This window comes from Takifugu flavidus, chromosome 17, assembly GCF_003711565.1.
Source record: "Takifugu flavidus isolate HTHZ2018 chromosome 17, ASM371156v2, whole genome shotgun sequence".
NCBI lineage: Eukaryota > Metazoa > Chordata > Actinopteri > Tetraodontiformes > Tetraodontidae > Takifugu > Takifugu flavidus.
This window is the reverse complement of record NC_079536.1, coordinates 9,501,798-9,523,862: the sequence shown is the minus strand read 5'-3', so window position 1 is coordinate 9,523,862 and position 22,065 is coordinate 9,501,798. Positions and strand designations below refer to the sequence as shown.

The 22,065-nt window shown below is 44.1% G+C and overlaps 1 pseudogene; it reads left to right on the top strand.

Annotated features, from left to right (window-relative positions):
• LOC130514179 (uncharacterized) overlaps positions 1–21,675 on the top strand; it is a 38,743-nt pseudogene extending 17,068 nt beyond the window's left edge.
• The last annotated feature ends 390 nt before the right edge of the window (positions 21,676–22,065 follow it).

The window sequence follows — 22,065 nt, the reverse complement described above, 5'->3', positions numbered from 1 at the left end:
AGAGAGCCTCCTCCTCCAGAGCTCCAGACTCCTCTCCACCAGCCTCAACGATCATAGTCCCAGTACAGTGATCAGGGTCCGGGCGTCAGCCAGCCCGGCTGCCTCCACCAGCTGCTTTAGTGTGACAGTCCTGGAGCCACACAGCGCCCCAATCAGCCCGGGCATGGCGCTGCTGCAGACATCTAGTCTGTCTCCATAAACCAGGGGCTCTTCCAACAGCCAGTGCAGATATTTTAACTCCTGGATGTTCTTCCATTTAAAAGAACACAGGATTTAAAAACTCTGATAAAAAGTTGGCAACCCCCTTAAATTTAAACTTTTAAAATCAACTAAAAACAGAGCAGCATCCATTCCCAAGTTGCTCGCACGTCTGAGTAAGCAGCTGGCCATGTCCCTCCACACTAAGTCAGGAGGTCCTGTTAAGTACCACTGAACAAACTGCAACCTGAAGGTGGCTGTTCTACTGGCCAGGTGGATGAGGTCCTGGCCCCCTTAGTCTCTAGATAAGAACAGGACTGACTGTGGCACCCAGTGGTAGCTGTCCCAGAAGAAGTTAACCAGTTTAGCCTGGATGTGGGACAGCAGGCCTGGTGGTGGCTCTAAACAGGCCAAACGGTGCCACAGCAGCGAGGCTACAAGGATGTTAATAACTAAAACTCTTCCTCTAAATAGACATCTCTGAGTGCAGCCATCTCCATTTATTTAATTTTTCATCAACCTTCAACAACATTCTCCCAGTTCTTTCTGACCATGCACTCGTTTCCCAGGTATACTCCGAGATACTGTATCTCAGGCCATCCCTTCTCCAGGTCAGACCTTGAGGGAGAATGCGGAAGCCCTGATGCCACTCACTGACAACCAGGGCTTCGCTCTTTCACCAGTTCACCCTAGCAGATGACACATCACAGAACATATTGACACATCACAGAACATATTGTTACCAATGTTAAAAACTGTTAATAACCCCAGACAGAGCACAGCCCTGTTGAACACCTCTACTCTAAAAGGAGCGCACAAGCTGCCATTGACCTTCAGCACACTCTCAATGTTACTGTACAGCACCTGGATCTTGGCTATCAGACCAGCACTGAACCCAAACCTCTCCATGGTTCTCCACAGGAAGTTGTGGTCAACACGGTCAAACGCCTTTTCTTAAAGAAAGTAGACCAACACTCACACCTGATGAACTGGAGTCCTCCAAAACATCCCTAATGAGGTAGATATTGCCTACCATGGACCTGCCAGGTACATAGTAAGTCTGGTCCTGATGGATGACCTGCTCCATGGCCTCCCTTAGCCGGAGAGAATCTTGCAGAGAAGGGACACAGGGTGCCAGTTCTGCAGGTTTCCTTTCTTCGGCAGGAGGGTGATGACAGCCCTCCTGCAGGACAGAGGCAAGGAACCGGTGGCGAGACTCTTGTTGAAGACCTCCAGGACGTCTTGAGCGAGGATGTCCCAGAAGGCCTTGATCTGCCCCGGGTTGGTCAGCTCCTGCCCCGTGTGCGACAGAAAGGCGTGGATAAGCTTCTTCTGCCCAGACTTCCTCTCAAGGCTGAAGAAGAAACTGGAGGGTGCATCCATCTCCGAGATGTTCTGGATTCTGGACCAGACCAGGGTGTCCTGTGCTCTAGCACCCAGCAGGTTGGCTAAAGCCATCTTTTTGCTCTTGAGGAATCCAACAGATCCCCCATTTCCTGTGGACTCGTTCAAACGTTCGAGCTCCACAATCTCAGTCTCCAGATCCCTGATAAATCCGGTGATGTGACGAGTAACATTGAGAGTGTGCTGCTGACACAACATTCTGATCTGTGTCTTTCCGTAGTCCCACCACTGTTTTAGGCAGCTAAACTCACCCTTCCTCTGCCTGAAACCAGCCCGAAAGTAACTAAGAGCATCTTTAAAACTCACATCAGAGGCTAAAACTGAATTAAAATGCCAATAGGCGCTTCTTGGTAAAATGTTGTTAATAAAAACAGCACATAAAACCAAATCAGTAAAACCCACAGGCACAATATTACATGACTTAAACACATTAAAATTGTGTTTAAAACAGTAAAAGCGATCTAAACGAGCTAAAGATACCCTATCCTCTCTGATGTGGGACCACGTATACTGTCTGCAGCCTGTGTGAGTCCTTCTCCACACTTCCACCAGACCATGGGAGTAGACCTGCGAGGACGGATGCGGCTCTGCGTGGTTCCGGTCCAAAAACTCATCCTCAGTGCAGTTAAAATCACCACCCAAGAATAAATAATCAATCGAACCACACCCCCGGAGTTTGTTGTTGAGTGTCTCTAAAAAGATCTTCCTCTCTGTACCACTGTATACACAATAATATATACACAATAATAAAAGCACCACTGTACTGGTCAAACTCGGCCATGATTAAAATACACCTCCCCTGAACAACATGTTCAACAGTAAAAGACGTTGGGTTAAAATTCTTGAAGAGGATCCCCACCCCAGCACTGAAGGCTGTGCCATGGCTTAAAAACACCCTCCCCTCCCATCTCCTGCACCAATCAGCCTCATTTAAAACATCACTGTGAGTTTCTTGTAAAAACACGACACTAATCTTCTTTAAAATCATTGTTTTATACACTAAAACTCTTTTCTTCTCCTCTCTGCCTCCGTTTATATTTAAGCTCCCAATCTTAAAACTGCTCGTTAAAAGTGGGGGATAAAACAGAGAGTGATAAAACAGTGATGAAGCTAAACAACTAAAAAGGTGCATTACCCAACATCTTTACAGGAGCTCCCTCCTAACTTTGAGGATCAGCTTGTTTAATCTAAATCTTCTTGATCGGTAAAACCTGCCCTCTGCCTTATTTTTTGGGTGGCATCTGGCAGAAATATAAAACTGTTGTTTGTCAGGAAAGTAGTGTTCAACATTTACCCCCTTCATATTTTTTGTTTCTTGTAAAAATAATTTAAACATTTTGGGAGGATAAGATTCATCCTCCTGACTATCCAGGTTTCTTTGTTGGAGGTCACCATCATCAGACACACAGCCCTCACTGTCGCTGCTGTCTGGCTCTCCTAGTTTTCCGCCTGTCTGTGTACCTGTCTGTCTGCTCTTCTTAGCTTTCACAGGACCAAGCCTGTTGCTGCTGCAGAGCCTCGATGGAGCTGGAGACCAACCAGCTTCCTGCTTCATTAGCTCCACAGCTTCAGCTGATCCACCACAGCCTAGCTCCTCCTCTTCACCCACCTCACCTACCTGAAGCCCAGCTTCCCCCTGCTCAATCACACCACCTGTCTCGCCTATCTGTTCACCCCCCTGTACACACGCTCCACCTGTCTCACCCTACTGTACACTCAATTCACCTGCCTTGTCCCCCTGTACACACGCTCCACCTGTGTCACCTACCTCGACACACACTCCTCCTGTCTCTCCCTCCTGTACACACACACACACACACACACACACACACACACACACCACACACAGTCTCAGCATCGTGTACGCTGACTTCACCTTTCTCACCCACCTGTTCACCCTCACCTGTGCTCCCGTCAGTACCCACCGGGGCCGTCGACCCCCGGACCCTCGGCTCCGGCAACTGGTCGGAGCTGATTTGGCTGCATTTGGACACATTTTATTCAAATGTCCTGCTTCGCCAGACCCAAAACACTTCATATGCGCCGACGAGGTGAACAGGACATAATTGAAATCATCCACCCGGACTTTGAAACACACATTCAGATCCTCATCGCGGTTATTGAGGATCATCATCAGTGATTGTGGACTTCAGGAAAGTCACAGCCCCTTTGCCCCCCCTGCCCTCATGGACTCCCCCATCACCATCGCGGACTCCTTCCGCTTCCTGGGCACCACCATCACCCAGGACCTTAAGTGGGAGCCAACCATCAGCTCCCTCATCAAGAAGGCCCAGCAAAGGATGTTCTTCCTACGGCAGCTGAGGAAGCTCAAACTACCTCCCAGGATGTTGGCGCAGTTTTATACGGCCATCATCGAGTCCATCCTCACCTCCTCCATCACCGTGTGGTATGCTGGTGCCACCGCCAGGGACAGACTGAGGCTGCAGCGCGTCGTGCGCGCTGCCGAGAAGGTGATCGGCTGCAGGCTTCCATCCATCCAGGACCTGTATATCTCCAGGACCCGGAGGCGTGCAGGTCGGATCACGGCCGACCCTTCCCACCCTGGTCACGGACTGTTTTCCCCCCTCCCCTCAGGCAGGAGACTATGGTCCATTCGGACCAAAACCTCCCGCTACATGAACAGCTTCTTCCCCTCTGCCATCAGGCTGCTGAACACCAAGTGACTTATCACTTAAGCACCACGTACAGCAGCCAGTCGGACTCACGAACAATACATCACATTACTCCTGCATTGACCTGCACTATTTCTTACTATTTATGTATATATGTCTTATTTTATTTTATTTATCTTATTCTAGTGTTGTCTTCTTTATGTTGAATGTCGCAGCGTCACACTGAGACAAATTCCTAGCTTGTGTAATACTGTGTATTACATGAACAATGGCAATAAATCTGATTCAATTCAATTCAATTCATATAAACCTACCGGCGATGAGACACTACGTATTTTAGTAGAGGAGATTTACATCCAGACATGACTTTTCTCATAGGAGAAACAATCTTGCCATGCCTGGACAACTCCCAACACAGAAACTCGTCCGTAATGAAAGGGGGGAAGTTCGACAGAGTAACCTTGGTGGCCGGCTGGCTCAGAGGCAGCACCGTCTCAAACCTCCCGCCGACACTGATACCGGCCTCCACCAGCCGGTTCACCTGCTTCACCTTCTCCACGAACAACACCACAGCCCTGTTCATCCGGGCGGCTGACTTCACGGCCCCATGTCCTATAACCTCCCCCACAGCCAGGGCCACCTCCTCCACAGTGTACAGAGACCTGGCCCCCACCTTAACGCCATGTCTCTGCGTTAACCGGGAGAGATCCCCACTACCACCACCAAGCACCATGGAGTCAGACGCCAACCAACCAGACAAACGCTGGCTGGTTACACGCCAAAACACCAAATAACTAAACTAAAAATACAACACAAAACACCACCAACACTTAATTAAACTATACCGACAAAACCGAACAAGAAAACAGCTTAAACAGCTCGAAAAGGTTGAAAAATTCTCAAATTAGAACACTCTCAGCTCGCACCATGCTCCCCACAGAGAGAGAATGCTTGCATTTGAAAGAAAAGTTGTCTCAAAAAAACATATTTTCACATTAATTCATGATATTTGCCAGCACGGCCGTTTTCTCCACTTTAATATTATAATCCCACTTTCTGCCTCAGTGTGACTTTCTCAATAATCAGTGTTCTTCATTAAACTGGCCCTGATTCTGTGGAATTGGCACAGAAGGCTTTTAATATGCTGCTCTTTGTATGCCGGTTAAATTATTAACCCTTATTCTGCTGCTGTTCCTTAGAGATGACAAAGAGAGTTTGCAACTTAGCATAAAAAGCAAAACATTTCAAGGACACATTCAAGGATATACTATTTGAATATTAAGTTCAAGTAAATTATTTGAATACAAAGGAATAAAAAAGTACAGTTAATAAACCTTACCATCAAAAACGGCTACAAACTAAATATACCTTTAAACAATGATATGACTAGTTAAGTGTGTTTAATTAGTGATTTTGTTGAGTTTCTACTAATTAATTGTATTGATTCATTTGTGCATAAGGTAAGTTCTTGTTTGGTGATTGGGGTTTTCTGTTTTCAATATAAATCAATATCTGAGCAATATTATTTTTGATGAATAAATGACTTGTTTCTTCCATTCAAACGTAAACGGAATAACTTTTCAATGCCAAAATTAGCTCCTTTGGGTTCTAATTAGGAGTCAGTCTTTTCAACTGCAAAGCTACAGTTTGCTGTCAAGCAAGTTTTTTTTGGAACAAAAATGGCAAAAATTAAAAGATATGACCCAAAAAAAAAAAATTACAATCATGCCCGTGAGTCGTTTCCCCCCGCGCACCTGTTGTGCATCAGGACTCTAATGAGCTCTCTTCATCCCCGGAGGCACACCTGCTCCCTGCCAGATCGTTATTTGTGTTCAGATGACTTTCTAGCATATTCCTGTTTGCCTGCCTGCCCGGTTCTGACCTTGCCTGCTCCCTGGTAAATTCTGTTTGCCTTCTGCCCGATCTCGACCTTGCCTGTCCCGGACTATTCTATTCTGCTCGCTCCCCATTGAATCCTGTCTGTTGTCTGTTTCTGACAATAAAGCGGTGTTCAGCCAAACTCTGGTGTCGCATCTGGGTTCTCATCTGGTCCGTGACAGGTGCTGAACCCCAAAATGCTCATAGAGGGCCTTGCGATGAACTGGCAACTCATCCAGGGGTGGACCTTCGCCCAATCATGTGCCCTCCCTGTGACCCTGAAAAGGATAAAATGGTTAAGACGAGAGTCGAGCATGGGTCATTTTAACAATTTGAGGATGAAATATTTTATCAGCCCTGCAGATATATGCTAGCAACAGCCTGTCTGTACCTGTAGTTACACAGCATCATGGTAACATTGAGTTCAGCGTTTGCTTTTTGATCTTGTGTAGGAGTTTATATTCAACACTATAAATGCCCATGCTCCACGTCGCTGAATCAGCAGGGTTATTAGAATCTGTGTAAATGTCTGACATTCTTTTGCAACAAAAGGGGCTTTATCCTGTTATGTCATATATTAAAAACGCCCAACACAACCATTCGATTTGTGAAAAGTTATAATGTATTAATTCTTCACCCAGATTACAACACCATATTTCCCCCCCCGTAAAACAATCCACTCAATTCTAGGTCTGTACCACAGTTCCTTGATCCGAGGATGGCATCCACAATTAAAACATTAAATAATAATCCAATCTGGGCGGAAAGGTGTCCATCAGGTTGCTGCCAATTGGCCATATAGTTGAAAAAAACAACCTCCTGTCCCGCTGTGTGTCGCTCCTTATGTCTCCGTGGGAGTTCTCCAGGTTGATTGCCAATTAACATCAGCTGGGCACCGGCAGTTCGCGGGAACTTCTCCCTCATCAACCCCACCCGTACAACAAATGGGGAATATTATAAACAGTTTTTATACATCCATCACAATCCAAAAACATAACAGCCCACTCTTTGGGTCTAAAGATATTTCCCAAGAACACATTTAAACCTGTGTCAATAAAGTCTATTACTAAGCCAAACATCCTCCTCAAATTGCATACTGACTGTCAAATACAGCACAGCAAAGGAGATCACTAGAAATCACAAACATCCTCTGCTTTGAATTCCCCACACAATAGCCTGGCCATCAGGATTTGTGTTTCTGACGCTGGTGTTTTTTTATACCACCCCCTCCATTTCCTCACAAGGGGCAGTTTGGCATGTTTCTATGTATCCTCACTAGTCATGAACCTGGCCCTGTTTTCATCCCTCTGCCCCTCTTCCTCCCTGCTTCCACTGTGAAATGTATTAAACTATTATGAAAGGAACACTGCTGTGCTTTCAGGAACCGACACTGGTTGAATAATGTTATACACGAGGCAGTAGTTTCCGCCTGTAGATCAAATGCAACATATATTTTATGTGTTGCCCATGTTATTGCGTTTTTCGCAGATTTTTATCACAGGGATCCCTGAGAGCTACTGTGTTGGGCTCTGACCTGACTTCCACACCCTGCTCCAGATTAGTTGATGTTTGCACAAGGACGAGTGAAATAATTCCATAAATTTGGATTTATACAGGCAGAGATTTTATTTGTCATGTGTGACATTAACATAAATATCATACAATGATAGGCCAAAATTCAGACCTAAGAAATCTGGTATAGAATCGACTGTAAATCCACAATTCAAGTTTCAATACAAACATCAGGCCTTCATATTTACTTTTCTGTTTTGATTTTAAACCTGACCTGACCCAAAAAGTGTGTGTGTGGGGGGGGGGGGGGGGAGGCTGAGAAAAACTATGGATTTTGGTCATCACATGTGTGAACTGACTGGAAAATCTTTACAGATTCCCCTCAGAAAGATCTATTTTAATTTTCCAAATAAGAATTCCCACAGACTCTGTGTTTGCATAAATGAGACAAACAGTTCTGTGTTCATATGTGTGCACGTGTGTTTTTCAGCACTCTTAATGGAAGACTGTCCTCTCTGTTCGACTTTACAAGACAACCCCCCCCTTCACACACACACACACACACACACACACACCAAAAGAAAAGGCAGAGAATTATGTTGTAAAGACACAGCAAGACTAGTACACATAATAAGACAAAATGCTGAATGTACTGCACTGTTGAAGCATTGGAGGTGGAGCCTGTGGTTTCACTGAGTGGTTGTGCCAAACCGTACTCCGGATACCACACACCCAGGATGGTATCCGGAGTATGCTGTGGCTGCGCGCTCTCTCTCTCTCTCTCTCTCTCTCTCTCTCCTCTCTCTCCTCTCTCTTCTCTCTCTCTCTCTCTCTCTCTCTCTCTCTCCTCTCTCTCTCTCTCTCTCTCTCTCTCTCCCCCCCCCCCCCCCCCCCCCCCCCCAGGGACACCTGGCTGCAAGAGCAGACATGCTTGTGACAGGACCACTGATGAGAAGTGCTTAAGTTTTTGTTTATCCATTGGAACATGACAATTTGTGAAAAGTATGATAAAAGCCCTGAATGTTGATAAGGAGTTATAAATGAAAAGACATATGTGACAGGTTGCATTTTTGTTGGTCATGGTGGCCTTTGTCTTTCCAGTAAGTTTAGAAGCAAAACTGAGATGAGATTTGTTATATATTTACTATTGAGTCACAGGAGCAGTGCGACTCAGCTCCATGGTGGCACACTGATTATGGGAGTTATGTTTTGTTGTTTGTTGTTTGAGCTATTCTAAGTCTATTTCAAATATAGTGAACTTTTCTCAAAACTTCACAATAAAAGTAATTGAACCTTATGGCAACAAGGAAACAAATCAGCTTAAATTGCAGGATAATTAAGCAAACTTGATTCAGTGATCTTATTTCCACTTGAAGTTGGCCCAGTTGGCTGGGACAGGGTCTAGAGACCGACCAGTCAGTTAAATTGCCATATAGTGATTGTATGTGTTTCAGTCTACTATCTGGTAGAGGGTTGTCTTTCTTTTAGAGAACAGGGACGTAGTGATAATAAAACCAAAAGACTCATACAAAGAGTTACTGCGCAGAGGGGAAAATTTATAGAAATCCATCTCAGATTGCACCTCCCCCCAGAGGCAGCAGGCCTGTCCTGTCTCAGGTGGCACTTGTTAATGAGGAGCTGAGAAGAAAGTGCCTCAAGGCAGAGTCAGTGGTGGGTGCCCCAGATCAGAGCAGTCCTGCTGTATCTCAACTTTGAAAAATAATTCAAGTGTATTTTTTACTACACAGAGTTTAGAAAATCACACATTTTCAGCAGGCCTAAAGTAAGCACGCGGGTCCAGCCAGCAGTTCTCATTTGTGATATCAGGGCGGCAGAAAATTGTCATGTTGTCACGTACAGGTTTCAGCTGAAAATATAACATAAATCCTTAAGTAAATGTGCTACCCAATGGCCAGTCGAAGCTGCAGAGCGCCCAGCCTTAGCTACCGTTCCCTGTGACCCTGAGAGAGATAAAGTGGTTAAGAAACGGTTTCCAAATGACTCTTTAAGAAGCCTCCAGGTGATCCAAAATGACGCAGCTAGAGTTCTGACAGGTATTGACAAAAGAGATCACATAACTCCTGTACTGGCGTCTCTTCATTGGCTGCCCATTAAATTTAGAATAATTTTACAGAATAATTTTCTGTAGTTGCAGTTATTATCCTAGACAGATAAATTATCATACTTAGAGGGTCGTCTAATTATTAGGTTAACATCTTAGTTATGCTGATATAGGCTGAGGCTGCCGGGTTCCAGAATCATGATCACCTGAAAGACCTCTGTCACCCTGCTGGGTCATGCCTCTCCTCTCCTCTCCTCTCCTCTCCTCTCCTCTCCTCTCCTCTCCTCTCCTCTCCTCTCATCATTAACATCATTGATGATGTTATTTCGTGTATAGTTTCCCTGCCGCCCCCCCCCCGTATCCATCTACAGGTCCTAGCCACCTTTTATAGCTGTATGCTGGCCTGCCAACCTCCAACCCTGATCCACTCTACTCTTATACCAGCAGCTTGTATTATTAATGTATTTCTACGATCTCTGCCTATTCTCTCCTCTACCTGTCCTCCCACTTTTCCTCTCTCTCTACTCAGCCGGCCATCAGCAGGAGGTTCCCCCTACATGAGCCTGGTCCTGCTCAAGGTTTCTTCCTGGTAAAGGGGAGTTTTTCCTTGCCACTGAGGCTTGTTGGGAGTCAGGCCCTGGGATTCTGTAAATTTTGATTGTAACAGATGCTATATAAATAAAGATTGATTGATTGATTGATTGATTGATTGATTGATTGATTGATTGATTGATTGATTGATTGATTGACGAAGTCATGCAAAAAGTAACAGCGCTACAGCAGATTATGTAGTTTAATTAGATTAAATCCTGCCTCACTCTTTCAGTGTTAAATGTTTTTTGTCTAATTTATTTTGGCTTCCATATTTAACAAACACTTCAAAGTCAATCAGTCAATCAATTAATCAATGATCGAAAATGAAAGCTAGAGGATTCATAGTGGAATATTAATTCATTGTATTTGACTGTGTCATTTATGTTATTCTTTATTTTGTTCATTCTTTTAATCACCTCTGTCTAAGCTTGTTTCCTTTTCGTATACAGAATTCTATATATATTTTTATACCTATATTCATCATGTTTTTAATTTATTTGGTGCTGTACATGTGGCTTGATAAAGAGTTTATGCAGAACGATGTAATTTTTTTCGTATGTACACGGTGAAGGGGTTGGGCGAGGACAATGTCTAGTGTGTGCTGGGAAAGGGGTGTAAAGCCAGGACCACCAGGACCACCGCTGGACCCCTTGATCTGACTGTTGAAAACTACTGTCATGTACTAACATCTGACGTCTGAATCAACTTTTACAAAAAAAGCTTGTGATTCAAAGAAAAATCAGGCATTAAAAAGTAGCTATTTGAAAATTAGAAAGTAAACTTTTGCAAGAGTTGTTGGATACTTGGCCACTTCGGTGCCATCAGTTATGCACTGAAGAAAAAAAATTGCATTTTTGCTTACGTAATATAGTATGGTTTTGAAATAGAGATGACATTGATCTATTTTATCTATATTATTTAATATCAATATTGATTTAGACTAGTGGAAATTCCATGTTGGATTCCATAAATGTCCCAAATATTAGGTGTTTAGAAGACTTTCAGTCCTTAGTTAATTAACATATCCTTCTTAACATTACTGTTAAAGCATTAAAAACAATTGTTGCTGTTATGTGTGCATCTTGGTTCACAACACAACATTTGATATTGATATTGTGTCTGGTTCTGCTAGACAACAGAAAATAAGATTGGCACATTGATTTTAGCGTCTGTTGTATTCTTTCGTTGTGATAGTTTAGATTAAAGAGCATACATCTTCTACATCTGTGTAATGACAATGATACAAATAAATCAAATCACTATCTTATAACAAAGTCAGTAAAACAAAACAAAAACGGTGTTTTTTATTTATTGTATTGAGGATATTTCCACAAGGCAAGAACAAAAAAAAGAACCTAGGATAAAGCAGCATGTTGGCACCACTGCGACCCAAACATTTGCTTCTGTCACCACACACATAAATCATTCAGGTCTCTTTGGTGCTACACAGAAGCTGGGAACAATGGAGGTAAACAAAGATGAAGGTGGAAGAAAACTGTGTTAGCTCAGCACTGTTCTCTCCCACGTACCTTCCCAGTAACCTGTGTGTCTAGCTGAGGTGCAGATAAATGGCTGCAGCACCATATGTCAGCACAAAGCAAACATGCAAGAGGCCTGAGGAGAAAGGGAGAATCAACTGTGAGTACCATCACACATACGTAAACAGTCTCCATATGCTTGAGTAGGATACACAGAGAAAAGCACACAGATATACCTCCAAGTCCAGAAATTATCTAGCTATCTGTTGATCTATCAATCTGTCTAATCACATGATACATTAATATGTCAAACATTTGGCAGATGACTTTAAAAAAAAATCGAGTTTTTGTTTCACATTCCCCAATAGATAAATGTTATGTATGTAGTGTAATATTTATTTGTGAGAAAAGCTGTTACAGTATCATTGTGAAGCACAAAACCTGTTGTTTTTTTAAACGTTGAAGGCTCTTGCTTGTATATGTGTTTGACCAGCAGGCGGCAGTGTTGCTCTGTGAAAAGAGAGACGTCATCCGTAACATCCTGTGCAGTTAGTGTAGTGTGTAGAAATCTTAAACAAAAGTCAAAAATGAAAGGTATTGCAGGGTGACACAGAGAATACTGATAGAAAAAGTAAAAGATTCAATGTTAAATGTATATAAATAGAATGAAATCATATGCAAATATCACAATCTCATTTAATAGAAAATATCAGCTCATTATTAAATTGATGGCAGCACACATCTCAGTAATTGTTGCAAATCAACAACAACTTAGGGAGCATTTGGTAAGTGGCAACTAGTCATGGAAATGACTTTAAATCACTTCAGAGCATGAACCCCCACACCTCACCAAGAGTCGTGGGCACACCAACCAAGATGGTATTTCACATACACATACGGTATACACATTTATAAATAAAATTGTTATAACCCTGAATATGTTTGTATGTGCACCTGCATGTATACATGTGGTGAAGTGTTGGATTGTATGTATGTTGAGGGGAATGTTGTCTAGGTGTAGTTAAAATATTTGGGGGGGAGTGTTGGCACTATTGGCTGAACCTCTAGTTATCTAATGTGCATTTCAAATTAGTTGACAATAAAGATGCTGGTCGACAGAGAGGTAGGGCTGCTTTTTTATTGTCTTTTTTATTTAAATTTATTAACGGTCCCCTCACGCCCCAGACCGGGCAGCTGGGTCTGCTCACCCCAGTGGGTCAACAATAGAGGCAGCCCAAAGGCTCAGCATCACCCAGAGCCAGCAATACCCTGCCCCATGTCAAGCGGGAAAGAAGGTACGCACCATCCCAAGGTGCAGATGCAAGGATCCTGTCATGACATAGGAGCACACTCGGCCTCCCATACAAATCCTCACACGTGTCCAGATACATACACGCAAGTATTCATTCACTCATTGTTGGATCGCAATACCTCACATGTGTCACTGCTAATCTGCGTGTTCTTTGAATGAAGACTTCAAGAGTTCATAACCCTACAATAACAGAGTCAATTGCCAGGGCATGAAGTCTGACAACCTAACTATCCCTTGACCCAGTCTTTTTATAGAAACACATATCCAAATTATTACACATACATTGTCATACACACACCAACATACACTCTCATACACACACCTATTCTCACATACACATACACACATGCACACACACACTTTCTCTGAGCTAACCTTCCCCCACCTGTAATCTTTCCCAGGCAGCATTCTACTGCAGGTTGTACTCACCCCCAAGCCCCCTCAATTCAGGTAGGGTCCCCAACCTTGGGGAAGCACAACCCCTGGCCAAGCGAAGCCAGACTGCCCAGATACACCAGCATGCAGAGACACAGTCAAACCTATAAGGGCCAAGAGCATATGCCCAACTGTATCCAACCACAACGGCCCACCCCAGGTATCCCCGACCACCTCCACCCAAATGGCTGAACCCGGGTCATCCCGTGACCAAAGCCACAGTCCCACAACCCGACGAAGCTAATAGGGATCCATGGACACGCCACACCACCACTAGCCCTCCCCACCCAGACTGAGAGCAGCAGGGCCGAGCTGTCCATGTCCCACTAAGTTATGGAAGAGATAATTGGGAACCAGAGACTTTGACATTTTTCAAATGGATTCTTAGAGATTGCTAAATTAATATCAAATCAAATCAATCTTTATTTATATAGCGTCTGTTACAATCAAAATTGTTTCTAGGTGCTTTACAGAATCCCAGGGCCTGACCCCCAACAAACAACAGTGGCAAGGAAAAACTCCTCTTTAACAGGAAGAAACCTTGAGCAGGACCAGGCTCATGTAGGCGCAACTTCCTGCTAATGGCCGGCTGGGTAGAGAGAGAGGAGAAGTGGGAGGACAGGTAGAGGAGAGAATAGGCAGAGATCATAGAAATACATTAATAATACAAGCTGCTGGTATAAGAGTAGTGGATCAGCAGGGTTGGAGGTCGGCAGGCCAGCATACAGCTATAAAGGCGGCTAGACCTGTAGATGGATACGGGGGAGGGGCAGAGAAACTATACAAGAAATAACATCATCAATGATGTTAGAGGAGAGGAGAGGAGAGGAGAGGAGAGGAGAGGCAGCCATGACCCAGCAGGGTGACAGAGGTCTTTCAGGTTATCAAATGCTCATCCCCCTGTTATACCCTTAAAGACTCTGGGGACCACAAGTAGACCAGCATTTTGAGAGCGGAGCGGTCTATTGGGATGATAAGGTGTCACTAGCTCCTCCAGGTAGGATGGAGCTAGGCCTCTGAGGACCTTACAAGTCAGAAGAAGAACTTTAAAATTTATTCTAAATTTAATGGGCAGCCAATGAAGAGACACCAGTACAGGAGTTATGTGATCTCTTTTGATGTCACTCTAGCTGCAGCATTTTGGATCACCTGGAGGCTTCTTAAAGAGTTGTTTGGACACCCTGATAATAAAGAATTACAATAGTCCAGCCTGGAAGTAACAAATGTGTGAACTAACTTTTCAGCATCATGCCGCATCAGTAGTTTCCTGATCTTTGCAAGGTTTCTCAGGTGAAAAAAGAGGTCTAGAGACTATTTGGATGTGTGAGTTAAAGGACAGATTTTGGTCAAAAGTTACTCCAAGATTCCACACATGCTAAGCAGATACAATCTAGACCATTGGTGTCAAACTCTGGCCCGCAATGTAATAATATTTGGCCCGCGATATCAATTGACTATTAGAGCTGGCCTGCTGGTATTTTATTATATATATCTACATCTATAGATATATAAATATCTATATATCTATAGATATAGATATCTATATATAGATCTATATCTATATATAGATCTATATCTATATATATATCAAAAGGTTCCCTGTTATAGCTGAGGAAGATTTTTTTCAATAAATATCAATGTTAGCCTGTGACTTTGTCCCAGTTTTTGAGTTTGACACAAATTTGCCATCTCCCGCAGTTGCTGTTTATGGACTGAGAAAGGCCATCCAAGCAGGAGCAAAGGACTATGGCACCGACACAGTCAACTTCGTAGGGAAGCATTTTTATGTTGATGACGGCTTGATCTCTGTGCCCTCTCCAGTCGAGGCAATCAACCTGCTCCAGAGAACACAAGCGTCACTCGCGGAGTCCAACTTGCACCTGCGCAAGTTTGCCTCGAACTCTCAAGCAGTCATGGAGGCATTCTGTCCCAAGGATTGTGCAGCAGCCCTTAAAGACCTTGATTTTGGTGGTGAAGAGGCTCAGTCAAAGCGAAGTCTAGGTCTCATTTGGGAGACAAAGGAGGACACATTCACCTTCTCAGTGGCCACTTCAGACAAGCCATTTACTCGGCACGGTGTTCTGTCATCAGTCAATAGTGTCTTTGACCCTCTAGGCCCACTGGCACCAGTTAGAATCCAAGGACGAGCCTTACTCAGAGAGCTTACCTCAGAATGCTCAGAATGGGACATACCACTTCCAGAGGGCAAGAAAGGCAAATGGGAAACCTGGAGACATTCCCTTGCAGATCTGAAAGATCTTCATGTCCCAAGAACCTACACAGCTACCTCACTCAGTCTAACAAAGACCAAGGAACTACTTCTATTCTCTGATGCTTCAACTAAGGCAATAGGCAGTGTAGCCTACTTGAGAGCCACTCAACCAGACAACACAGTTGAAGTAGGATTCTTGATGGGCAAAGCTAGACTAGCACCCCAGTCAGAGCCCACTATACCTAGGCTCGAACTTTGCACAGCCATCATGGCTGTTGAGATGGCAGATCTAATCGAGGACGAGTTAGACCAGCAGCTAGACGCATTTCACTTCTACACGGACAGTAAAGTAGTCCTAGGCTACATTTACAACGAGTCTAAGAGATTCTACACGTATGTCCACGATAGAGTGCAACGCATTCGCCAGTCATCAAAGCCAACACAGTGGCACTATGTGTGGACAGAAGAAAACCCTGCGGATCATGCCTCCAGGTCGCTGACACCGTCTCAACTAGCAAAGTCAACCTGGCTTACTGGACCCTTCATCTACCATCCGCCTGTTGAGAACAAAACTTTGAGAGGAATGTTTGACTAAGTTGCACCAGACAAGGACTGTGAAATAAGGCTGCAAGTTAAGACATATGCTACTTACCTCCAAGTACTTACCTGCAATCGTTTTGAACGTTTTTCCACCTTTAGGCACTTTTGATAGATAAGTTATAAATAATAAATATGTCAATTCATATGTGTTAAAAATGTTAATAGGTTAAGAAATACATTCGAAGTTGTTTATAATTGTAATTCATTGTTTTGTAATACTTTCGAATAGAGCAACTTCCGGTTTCAGTTTGTCACTTCCGGCCCCGCTTCGTGGCAGTAAACAGAGGCCATGAGCTGATTTAGCATGGAATATCGGATCCAAATCCATTGTAAAACTTTGCCATCCACGTTGATCTGTTAACAAGGCAATGCGTAAGTTTATGTTATATACTTACCTGTATGTTTTATGCAATATTTCATGATTATATGCGAAAATGTTTATAAATGAGTGCAATGTACTGTACGAACATCTGACTTGTACTGACAGCATATGTAATGTGCTTCACAGTTTTCACCGCTTCCAGTAAAGGAAATTTCTGCAAAATACATCTCCCTGGTTCTTTGCTGGCAGTTTAGCTGCGCGTTTCCTAAGACACTACAGGCTCATTGGAGACCCTGTAGGTTCCCACAGTCAGCACATCTGGTGATGGTCCAGTTGTTGGGATGGCCTGGTTAGCTTTTTCTCTGATAGCTAGAACTTTATCAGTGAAGAAACTAATAAAGTCTTCACCACTAAGGGAAGAAAAGATACGTGCCTCTAAAACACTGCGATTCTTGGTTCATTTGCCCACAGTGCTGAAAAGAAATCTGGGATTATTCTGGTTTTCTTCAATTAAAGAAGACAAATAAGCTGTTATAGCCTCACGGAGGGCCTTTTTGTAAACTACCAGACAGTCTTTCCAGGCTAAATAGTAGCTATCTATTTTACAAGAATACGACTTCCTTTCTAGTCTTTCACTTTCTGCTTGAGGGTCCTAATGTGTGAATTATACCAGGGGGCACACCTCTGATTTGCTATTTTCTTTTTCAGGGGGGGGCAACAGAATCAAGCGTGATTCTCAGTGAGGTTGCTGCACCTTCAGCAAAAGAGTCAACCTCTGCAGGGCTAAGATTATAATGACTGATCCCTGGAGAAGCACATGGTGGTCCTGGGATCAGCACAGGGATCACTTCCTTAAATTTAGATACAGCATTATCTGAAAGACATCTGTTATAGTAAGACTGTGTTCTGAGCATCGAAGAATCCTAAGAATCCTTTCCAGCAAGTGAGGGTATTTAATGTTTCATAGCTGAAGTGATATAGACAATAAGGGTTGGAACCTGCAGTTAATTGGTAAAATTAAGGATTTAGACCAGTTAACTGAGTAAGCCGAGTTGGAAGAGAATCCCTTTATGAGTGCCACTACCTTAGAATGTGAGGCCTGTAAATTCTGAAGAAAAAGTAATACATCATCTGCATTAAGACTACTCTGTGCTTTATGTTTTTTGTTTGGAGTCCTTCTATGTCTTTTTTGTCAGATATTGCTGCTAATGGTTCAAAGAAGATTGCAAACAGTGAAGGAGATCGAGGGCACCCTCGACAAGTGCCTCTGTGCAGATTAAAATTTGGTGAGAATTGATCACTATCTCACTGTTTCCAAGGTAGTTTTCTATGCCAACTGGACTGGGTTTCTTCTCTTGAAGAAATCTTCAATCCAGAAGGCTTCTTCAGTTCTGCTGGGGAGAGAGCTTGAAAATATATAGCCCCTGTGGACCATTTGCATACTAATGATCTGGGTGGTCACCTGAGAGTCATTAGCAGGGTCGTTGGTCGGGTCGTTCACCTAGTTTCTGTTGAGGTGTCTCCCCTTTGTCTGCTGGATCACATGGTGGTGAGTCACTGGGTCTCCTGGAATGGTGGTAATGTTTGTTTTGCTGTTGGAAGGAGTGGAGGACTGCATTGCATGTGGGTGATAGGAAGTGCCTCAGGCCACCACCTCTGTTTAAGGATGGTTTTTCCAATTTGACATGGATAGCTTCCTTGACACCCCTTTCAAACCAGCGGTCTTCTCTGGCCAGTATCTTTACTTGGCTGTCCTCGAAGGAGTGCCCACTCTCCTTTAAGTGTAAGTGGACTGCTGAATCCTGACCCGAAGAGGTGGAGCGTCTGTGTTGTGCCATTCTTCTGTGGAGAGGTTGTTTGGTTTCCCCAATGTACAGTTCCTTGCATTTCTCCTGGCACTGTATAGCATAAACAACATTACTTTGTTTGGGTCTTGGTGTCTTGTCCTTTGGGTGTACTAACCTCTGTCTGAGAGTGTTGCTGGGTTTGAAATGAACCGGTATGTCGTGTTTTTGGAGGATCCTCCTAAACTTCTCAGAGACTCTGGACAGGTAGGGGATCGAAACGCTGCGGTGTTTGTTTCTCTCCTCCTCTCCTTTGCTGGGGTCTCGCTTTCTTGATGTTTTGGTGAAGGCCCAGTCTGGGTAGCCGCAAGTTTTGAGAGCTGTCTTAATGTGGTCCTGTTCCTTCTTTCTGCCTTGGGATGTGGTGGGTATTTCTCTGGCCCGGTGTTGGAGAGTTCTGATCACTCCCAACTTGTGTTCCAGTGAGTGGTGAGAGTCAAACTGAAGGTACTGGTCGGTAAGTGTAGGTTTTGTGTAGACTTCGATGGTGAGATTTCTGTCCTCAGTGATCTTGACTGCGCAGTCCAGAAAGGCCAGGCTGTTTCCTTTTTCCTTCTGGATAGAAGGCAAAACGTCTTCAAGAGAAGAAACCCAGTCCAGTTGACATAGAAAACTACCTTGGATACAATGACCTGGATGATTGAGAATCTACACAGACATCTTGCATCACATTTTGGGAAAGATACCCTTCGTTTGGTGCGAGAGCTTGAGAAAACAGCCAAGAAGTTAGTGGACTTTAAGAACCACCTCCGCTTCAACCTCAGATGTCGACAGCAGAAGATGACTCCCACCTGTCTACGCATCAGATCAACGGTAAAAGGACACAGAGCCCAGTTAATTCTTCACATGACGGAAAAACGTTTACTCAATGAAAAGATCAGACAAATCCATTTTACCATAAATACCCTGGAAGCCAAGCTAGACGAAAGAAAGGAGGAACTACACCTACTGCTCCCCTCTGAAGTAATGGAAGAAATAGCCAAATCTGTTTCCAGGACTCAGTACACCCAACACACCAGGACCAAGGAAAGTCAGATCCGAAAATTCACCACCCTACTGGCAAAACACAACCCCAGCGGAACTAACCCCTTCTCCATGACAGGAAAACAGGACACATCCTTGTCTGACTCACAACGGGAGAAATGGGTAAAAAACCTATCAGACAGGGAGCTTACACAAACCAAAGAGAAAGTGCTTTCCAAAGGTCTGAATTTTTCAGTCACCCCTGAAGAGTGTCGAACTCATCACAGCCACTGAGACAGTCATCAGAAACAACAAACTCCCGGAAGCAGAAGCAGAACAGATTAGACTTAAGGTAACAGCCGCTTTAGCTAGTGCAAAACCTCCAATATCACTAATGAGGAAAAAAGAGCCATTGCATCCTTAGCCAAGGACAAGAACATCACCATCTTACCAGCTGACAAAGGTAGGTGCACGGTCTTACTCAATACCACTGACTATGACACCAAAATAATCAGTCTCCTGACAGACACCGCTACATATGAGAAACTCAAGCGAGACCCGACCAGCTCATACAAGAAGAAGGTGGTAGACTTACTACAGAAACTGGGAAAGGATAAAGCCATCGACAGACCACAATACTACCGTCTATATTCAGGAGAAACCATCCCTTGCATATATGGATTGCCCAAGATCCACAAACCAGGGACCCCTCTCAGACCCATAGTAAGTAGCATCAATTCTGTAACATACAACATTTCCAAATACTTGGCCTCCATCTTGTCTCCCATGGTTGGCAACACCCACACCACATCAAAAACTCCCAAGACTTTGCTCAAAAGGTCAGTGGACTCACACTACTTCCAGAAGAGACTATGGAATCTTATGATGTCACGTCACTCTTCACGTGCATCCCCACCGCCAGCGCCATAGACACCATCCACGAGCACCTTCTATTGGACAAGAATCTTCCAGAAAGAACAACCTTAACACCGGACCAAATCTGCACCATGCTGGACCTGTGTTTGAACACCACCTATTTCCAATACAGAGAAGGTTTCTACAGGCAGAAACATGGCTGTGCCATGGGCTCACCAGTATCCCCCATAGTTGCCAATCTATACATGGAGAAGGTGGAATCCCAGGCCCTGACATCCTTCACAGGAACTGCGCCAAGCCACTGGTTCAGGTATGTGGACGACACCTGGGTCAAAATTCAAACACAAGAATTGGAAGCGTTCTCTGATCACCTCAACAAAACAGACCAGCATGTAAAATTCATCCGGGAAGATGTAAAAGGAAACAGCCTGGCCCTTCTGGACTGCACAGTCAAGATCACTGAGGACAGAAATCTCACCATTGAAGTCTACAGAAAGCCTACACATACCGACCAGTACCTTCAGTTTGACTCTCACCACCCACTGGAACACAAGTTGGGTGTGATCAGAACTCTCCAACACCGGGCCAGAGAAATACCCACCACATCCCAAGGCAGAAAGAAGGAAAAGGACCATATTAAGACAGCTCTCAAAACTTGCGGCTACCCAGACTGGGCCTTCACCAAAACATCAAGAAAGCGAGACCCCAGCAAAGGAGAGGAGGAGAGAAACAAATGCCACAGCGTGTCGATCCCCTACCTGTCCGGAGTCTCTGAGAAGTTTAGGAGGATCCTCCAAAAACACAACATACCGGTTCATTTCAAACCCAGCAACACTCTCAGACAGAGGTTAGTACACCCAAAGGACAAGACACCAATACCCAAACAAAGTAATGTTGTTTATGCTATACAGTGCCAGGAGAAATGCAAGGAACTGTACATTGGGGAAACCAAACAACCTCTCCACAGAAGAATGGCACAACACAGACGCTCCACCTCTTCGGGTCAGGATTCAGCAGTCCACTTACACTTAAAGGAGAGTGGGCACTCCTTCGAGGACAGCCAAGTAAAGATACTGGCCAGAGAAGACCGCTGGTTTGAAAGGGGTGTCAAGGAAGCTATCCATGTCAAATTGGAAAAACCATCCTTAAATAGAGGTGGTGGCCTGAGGCACTTCCTATCACCCACATGCAATGCAGTCCTCCACTCCTTCCAACAGCAAAACAAACATTACCACCATTCCAGGAGACCCAGTGACTCACCACCATGTGATCCAGCAGACAAAGGGGAGACACCTCAACAGAAACTAGGTGAACAACCCGACCAACGACCCTGCTAATGACTCTCAGGTGACCACCCAGATCATTAGTATGCAAATGGTCCACAGGGGCTGTATATTTTCAAGCTCTCTCCCCAGCGATTTCAGAACTGAAATAACAGGAATAACTGAATAATCTCTTTGCCAGGGTTTTACATATAATTTTTATAGCAACATTTTTAAGTGATATGGCACGGTCGCTAGATGGCACAGTTGGGTCTTTACCTGGTTTGAGCAAGCTAATGTTTGCAGTGTTTAAGTAAGGGGATAAGTGATTTTCTTTTATTTGTGTTACCATTCTGAAAAATAATGGGGCTAGCAGGATTCATAAGTCTTTATAAAATTCAGCTGGAAAACAGCTGGTGCTTTATTATTATGTTTCCCAAGGTGATTGTGACTGGTGCATGATCACTGATAATGATAGGG